Source organism: Lissotriton vulgaris, chromosome 10 (assembly GCF_964263255.1).
Source record: "Lissotriton vulgaris chromosome 10, aLisVul1.2, whole genome shotgun sequence".
NCBI classification, from domain to species: domain Eukaryota; kingdom Metazoa; phylum Chordata; class Amphibia; order Caudata; family Salamandridae; genus Lissotriton; species Lissotriton vulgaris.
The window spans coordinates 97552959-97560901 of record NC_141698.1 but is presented as its reverse complement, the minus strand read 5'-3'; positions in this window follow the sequence as shown (position 1 = coordinate 97560901).

The window sequence follows — 7943 nt, the reverse complement described above, 5'->3', positions numbered from 1 at the left end:
CTTCTTCAGCTGCATAACCCCATAAATAAACCATATTAAATGTGTTTTTCTAGGGTTAACAAATTACGTTTTTGCAGTGGTTGTTATAAAGCACATATTTACCTGAAAGGAGACAATTCAGGGTATGTAGAGTCATCCCAGTGGCAGTGTGTAAAGTGGACATATGTTAGACTATTTTAAGCATAGAAAGTATTTCTATTGTACTCTCACTCACATCTCATTACCTCCCATCCTCACTCTGTCAGGACTCTGCCTGTTTACATGACTAATAATGGATTTAAAAAGTAAGGGTGATAAATTGAAATGTTTTACAAATTCCTGGACACAGTTGAGATTTATTCACCTACACGTTACTGAATAATATGACATTTTAGGGATGGTTAACTCTGCCAGTAGCGTAGTTCCTCGTGAAACCTTTAGAATTTTGAATAACACCAAATTAATTTGTATTCTAATATGTATTCATTGTGCATTCTAAGGCACCTGTTGCTAGCTTTAAGCATGCACACCACTGGTTTTCTGCACTCTTTGCCTGACTACATTAAGGTGGTGATGCTGTTGTGTGGACATTCATAGTTTCCAAGTGCTGCTATGGCGAATGTCGCTCTTTAAGTCAGTCCAGACATTTTGACAGACAGCACATTGAATTCTGTGACTTGGAACTTTGCTTTTAACATTGTAACTATGGACTCAAAAACCCCAGCAGTAAAATGTAGTTGGGTAAAAATCCACGATTAGGTGAAAGTATCACACATAACAATGGGACACCTTGCAGCTCTGAATTTTGCTGGAATGTGGAAAGTCGTGTGTCATGTTTTCACTGCTATGCCACGTGGATGGTGACAGCACTATTTTTACAGGTATCTTTCACTGCGCCTGTATTGAATTTCAAAAGGTGTTTGACAGGCGACCTGCTATCAATACTGACTTGTTAGAATAGGCAGCTGATGTGTCAATGGTTTTTACCCAATGTGAGCCAGTCATTACACCAATCAGTGAAGGAATTAAACACTGCCAAAAGATAAACAGTAATTTTAATATTCCCATATTCTCTACAGTTTATAAAATAATTAGATCAGACATAAAACATGCTTCTAATTCCTGCTCATTTAATCCAAGTGCAAAACACTGGATGAAACAAAAGGAAGAATAAGCAATATTTTACCATTATCCCTCATCCAAAAAAAAACACAAGCAAAATAATTCCTGACCAGTCTTTCTTGCTGCTACTTTGTATAAATAAGTTACATTGTGTTGATCCATTCAGAAAGAAATAACAAGCAGTTGCAAGGCAATTGGTCTTGCAATTGTAAAAGTTAGAGCTACTGGTGCTGTAAATGACTATCTGTCACATGCATCAAACAAATTTGCAATGGCAAAAATTGTGAAAATGCAAAATAGGCTGTTAGCGACCGCAAAACAAAACTTTCCAATGCATCAACCAAAATACCAAAAAAACAAGAGACTCGCAAAAAAGCTCTCGCAAATTTAGCGAGTAGCAAAATAGTGAAACCATAATAGTGAAACATATAATTGCTCTCGCAAATAACGATTAGCAAATAAAGAATCGCAAAGCAATGCAATAAATGCATTAAAAATCGCAATTAACGAACTCCATGAATATTGCTATTTTGCAAGAGCAGAATAAGGGGAATCTCAACCAGGAGGTAAAGTTTTTAAAAAATGTTTTAAAAAACAGGTGCAAACAATTAGAAACCCTTTGAAAATGCTTCAGTAGACCCCGTAAGCCTTTCACGATGGCAGCCCTCTACGTGCTGGCAAGGAGGATGAGGATCAATGCAGCAGCCCAGCGCAGGAGGAGGGTATTCCGAGTGCGCATAACGTTGCTGGGCCAAAATGAAGACGAAATATATGATAAGTACTGGTTGAACAGTGCAATGATAATGCACATCATTGCAGATTTGGAACCCCTGCTACAGCACCAGACCCGTAGGACCAATGCCATCCCTGCACACGTACAGGTCCTATGGAGCCTGCACCTACTAGCGTCAGGCAGTTTCCAGGGGGTAGTAGCCGTAGCCGGAGGTATATCCCAAAGCGCACTCTCGCGCTTCTTCCGTAAATTTCTTGACGCCATGTTGACACTGATTCACACCCACATCACCTTCCCCACAACCCCACAGGAGTTGAACCAGACAAAACTGGAGTTCTACCAGGTGGCACATTTTCCACATGTCATCGGATGCATTGACTGCACGCATGTCCCCATCTGTCCACCAGAAGCCAACAAGTACATCTTCCGGAACAGGAAGTCATACCACTCCATCAATGTGCAGGTCGTGTGCAATGCAAAGCAATAATAACGGACATCACAGCACAATTTCCAGGGAGCAGACATGACTCGAATATATTCCGCCACAGTGGCATCCACAGGCGTCTGCTCAGGGGTGAATTTGGTGAAGGACACCTACTTGGTACATACATATATCTAGTTGCTACATCATGAAACAAAATGTAATAGCATTACTGTGGCAAACCCTTTGCTTTCCACGCCTTAGGTGACAGCGCATATGCCTTGCGTGAATATATCTGGACACCATACCTCAACCCAGCCACACTACAGGAACAGAGGTACAACGCGGCACACATAAGCACAAGGTATGTGGTAGAACGGACATTCGGCATACTCAAAAGTCATTTTCGCATCCTTCATAAAACTGGTGGTGCATTGCAATATAGCCCCGAGACCTGCTGCAGGATTGTGGCTGTATGTGTCATGCTGCACAACATTGCCACCAGAAGGGGCATTCCCATTGAGATGGACAACAGTGACTCGGATGGTGATGAGCGACCACCAGCACAACACCGACAGGCGCATGTGGCAAACACTGCAGAGGGTCGGAGGAGACGTGCACACATCACACAACATCATTTTTGAGGTAGATAAGAATGAGCCATGACAAACAAATGCTGAACATAACTATTTATTAACATGAGCACATGTCAAACTTGAGAAGTGTGTTTAGAAATTTTGGAAGGTGATTGCATTGGTCTATAAAGTCAAAATAAAAGTGTACTCAGCACTGGAGGGCAATCACCAAGTAGAAATTGCCCATGGTTACTCCACCATGGCCAGAAAGGAGCATATTCCTGGCAAGCGCCTCTTGCCATGTACCCCCAGCCTCCTGTCGTCTGCCTCTGCACCATCACCCTGACGTGATTCTGTGGATGTTGAGCTGCGCGAACTGCGCCTTCTGTTAGTAGTCACTGGCACCAATAGGCTACTCAAGCTAGAGGCCTTTTTACTCCCCTCCTCCCCTTCCAGGTTGATGGCACTCACAGTCCCGGACTGGATGTGTTCCACAACAGTGGTGACTTGTCCTAAGGACCTGGCAATATCCCCACAGAAATGGCCTAGATCAATCTGCATTGACACGGAGTGCCGTGTCAATAGCGCGGTGGTATTGCAGAGCTTGTTGATGGCCCTGGTATTCGCAGACATAAGTATCAGGCTCTGGTGATGCCTTCTCCGCTTTGTGCGTTGTCCTGCAAGCACTGCACGGGTGAGCTCCTGTAACCTCGTTTGTCTGGCGATTCCCCTCAGCAACCACTGATGTTAGTTTGCGTACATTGTCTGCCATTGTGTTTATGTTTTTGGCCAGCTTTGTGATCTGCATATTGATTGTGCCCAAGTGTCTCCCCTGCAGGCGCTGCACACGTAGCATCTGAGACTCCACGCTGCCATATACATTTGGGACCTGCTCATCATGTGCCGCAATACGGGCCCTGGACTTGCGCCGTCGTCCTGTTTCGAGATGTGCCTGTGTTGGAGTTGGTGAAGGGACGCGTAGTTGGCTGGAGGATGTAGTGGGTGCTGGAGTCTGATTGAATTCCATTTCTACGAGTGAGGGTACATGTGCCCTGCGTTTTGGTGGTGGGGTGGTGTATTTTCTGGGACCACAGGAGTCTCTGCATCCATCTCTGCGGGTGTTTCTGAGATGACGAGCTAGTCACTATCCTCGTAGTCTGCCTCCGCTGCATCTGTGATGTGAAACAGTGCAGTGTTAGTCTTGTATTTTCCTAATTCTGTTTATCATTTGGCAAACTTATTTCAAAATAAATCACTGTCTTAAACACACTGGCTGGCATGCGGTATTGGCATGTTTAATTAACCATGTTAGCTTTTGAATGACCTCATGTCTGACATAACTACAACTCCCATGATGCATTTTGTGTATGAGGTAAAACGTGGCATGGGGTTCAAAGAAAGGTGTGGGAGAAGGAGTTCAGGGACGAGATAAAAATGAACTTAGTTCCTCCAGATATACGCCCGGTCACATACACGGGAGAGCGGATACATATGGTAGGGTTTTGCCCACTCTTATTCGAGTTCAAAGGACGCCAGGCGGATTGCAAGCTGTACGTCGCTGAAAAGGGACCGTCTGTGCTAAGATGGAGGGACCAAGGGGCCTTAGGCATAAAGCTCAACCCGGGAGGCGTGGAAAAAGTGTTACTAACAGACACAGAGGAAGGGTACGAAGGTGAAGCGTGGAGAAGAGAATACCCGGAAGTCTTCAAAGGGACGATAGGAAAAATGACCAAGTTTACGCATAAAATATGTCTGAAGGAAGGAGCCCGTCCGGTGAGCCACAAAGTCCGGAACATCCCGTTCCGCAGCCGTGAAGCAGTGCAAGAGGAGTTGGGATGTCTAGAAAGGAGTGGTATAATTGAAGCCATAGAGAGCGCGGAATGGTTGTCCCCCTTCGTGGTAGCGCATAAACCTAACGGGAAGGTGCGCCTGTGCGTGGACCTCAGGGAACTGAACAAGAACATATGGGTGGACAAATTCCCCTTACCCCGAATTAACGAAATGCTGGCAAAAACAAAGGGGATAAAGTGGTTCTCCACAGTGGATCTATCGTCGGCGTACCACCAAATAGCACTTCACCCAGCTTGTAGTCACCTCACATCATTCATAACCCCGTTTGGGTGCTACAAGTTTGTAAGGATGCCGTTTGGACTGGCGTCAGCTGCGGCGGTGTTCCAGAAATTGATGCACAGGTTGTTTCAAAAGGAGTGGAGGGAGTGCAATACTTCCAAGACGACATTCTCATCATGGGGAAGTCAAGGAGAGATCACGACGAGAAACTGCATGCTATGCTGTCAATATTGGAGAGGAACGGACTCACAGCAGAGTGGGAAAAGTGTAGATTTGGAGTAAGATCGGTAACATATCTGGGGCATGAGATCAGCGAAAAGGGGATAGAGCCGAAAAGAGCCAACGTCACGGCGATAAGAGATGCCCCGACACCCACCAAGAAGGAGGACATCAGGTCATTTCTGGGAATGGCTGAGTTCTACAGCAAGTTCATCTCACATTTTGCATCCAAGACCCACCACCTCAGACAACTCCTAAAAGAAAAAAAATGGGTTCAAGGGATATATGACGGTACCACGCGTACTTTTACAACGCGTACCGTTACCACGCTACTTTTACCACGCAAGTCGTTACAACGGCTTGCGTGGAGGGGCGCTGGATAGTAAATTATTTAATTTACTATTCCAACTCCAGTCCCCGTGGACTCTAGGGAAAGGAGTTGGATAGTAAATTAAAGTATTTACTATCCTGGAGCGCCCCCCAGCGCATTTCGTTGTAACGACCTGCGTGGTAAAAGTAGCGTGGTAACGGTACCGCGTTGTAAAAAATGCGTGGTAACTGTTGCATACCGGGTTCAAGTGGGAGACAGAAGAACAAGAAGAGTTTGATGCCTTAAAAAGGGAAATCAGCAATGCTGTGCCTCTCAAAGGTTTTGACCAAACAGCCCTGTCAATACTGACTACGAATGCGAGCGAGAAGGGCCTAGGGGCAGTATTGATGCAAAAGTCCAAGGAAGGGGAGATCTCCACGGTCTGTTGTGCCTAAAGATCGCTGGCACCCAATGAAGAAAAATTCAGCGTAATTGAGAAAGAAATGTAAGCAACAGTGTGGGCCATGGAACGATTCAGGCAGTTCCTGTGGGGTTCATGCTTCCTCCTACGCACGGACCATAAATTCCTAGTGAAAGTCCTCACCTCCAGTGGACACGCGCATGCCACACCACGCATTGCGAAGATAACCTTGAGACTACTGGACTTTGTATACGAAGTGGAATACATTCCTGGGAACAAGAACAGAGTAGCTGATTTCTTAAGTAGAGCAGCCGCCATGGAAAAGGCAGAGGACCAGGAACCTTCAGGATGGGAAGGTTACATGGTGGCAATAACGCAAGATCACGAGCCAGTGATCAGCGAACAAGAATGCGAAGAAGCGTACAACCAAAATGAAACCCTGGAAGCGGTGAAAGGATATGTGATACATGGGTGGCCGGACAAAAGACATCTAGACAGCCAGATGAGAAAATATTGGGAAATGCGAGAAGAATTTTCAATTGGAGAAAACCCCGTGTTTTTACTGAGAGGAGACAAGGTAATCCCTCCCCAAGGATTGGTGGAACATCTGTTAACAATCCTTCATGAGGGACATCTTGGCATAATGAAAACAGAGGCCCGAGCAAAACAAGCATACTGGTGGCCGGCTATGGATACTCAGGTAGAAAGGCACGTGAGGATGTGTGAACCGTGCAGCAGAGCGGACAAATCACAAACAATGATACGTCCACCCCTGGGAAAATTCCCCATTCCTGCTAGCCAGTGGGAAATGCTATCAATCGACATTATAGGGCCCATCCTCAACATGGGAGGGGTGCAGAAGTATGCCATAGTATTGGTAGACCGATATTCTAAATGGCCTGAAGTAGAAGTGAGAGAGACGGTGGACACGGAAGCGGTGCTGTCCTTTTTGACGTCAACATTGGTGAAGGAAGGGATCCCTAAGGTCATCACCTGCGACAACGGACCTCAATTTGTGTCAGCCAAATGGGATGCCTTCATGGTCCAAAATGGTATAGAAGTGAAACACACCCCCATATACCACCCAGCGGGAAATTGTCTCGCCGAACGATTCAACCGAGTAATAATGGGGTCGATCCAGGCTGCTATCAGTGCAGGACAAGACTGGGAGAAAGAGCTGTTGAAGATGCTATGGGCATATCGCATCACCCCGGCAAGCACTGGATACAGCCCATTCAAGATTCTGCGAGGAAGAGACCCCTTCACTAAGGATAATATGGCCTGGAAACACCTGATAGTGCAGAGTAAGTGGTCTCCAGAGGTGGTGAGAAGAAACATGGAAAGGGCGCAGGCCCTGTACACGGAACACTACAACAGGAGGCGAAGCGTCCGAGAAGTAGCCTTGGAGAAAGGAGAGTGGGTGAGAGTAAAGTTGGCGGTGTTGAAAAAGAAAGGCGATAGCAAGTTCACGCCACCCCTACAAGTGATAGAACCGTACGCAAGATCGGCTCTTCTCAGTGACGGCAAAGTGTGGTCGCAGGACAGGATGGCGAAATGCAACAAGATCTTGAAATGGGAGATACCAGGGGAAGTTGGTCCACTCAATGAGGCGTGTGACGATGAACAGAAGCAGGAAGGAACCGAGGAAACGCCAGGAGCAGAAGTGAGGGGGCGAGAGGATGACCGTGAAGGCTCTCTCCGAAGGGAAGAAGATGGATCAACTGATGTGACCAAATCCCCAGTATCCAGGAGCCAAGGCGGACCGAACAGGCCACTGAGTGAACACTAAGGACGGAAATCTACAAGGACCAAGTCAGGCAGAGCAGTAAAGATCCCGAAGAGATATGAAGATTTCAGCATGGAAACCAAGTAAGACTGTTCAGATTTTGTACACACATATAGGGATGTGAGGACAGTACAGACTGGGACAGTTCATTGAGAATCGTTAAAGGGGGGAGATATGTAGTGACGGTCTAGTTGTTTTCACGGCGCACGCCGTAAACGGAAACGGAAGTGCGGCCATTTTGTCGGCCGCGGATTCCGAGTGCAAATAACGCGTCTCCCCGGCGCTCTGTGTAAATAAAGGATTTACA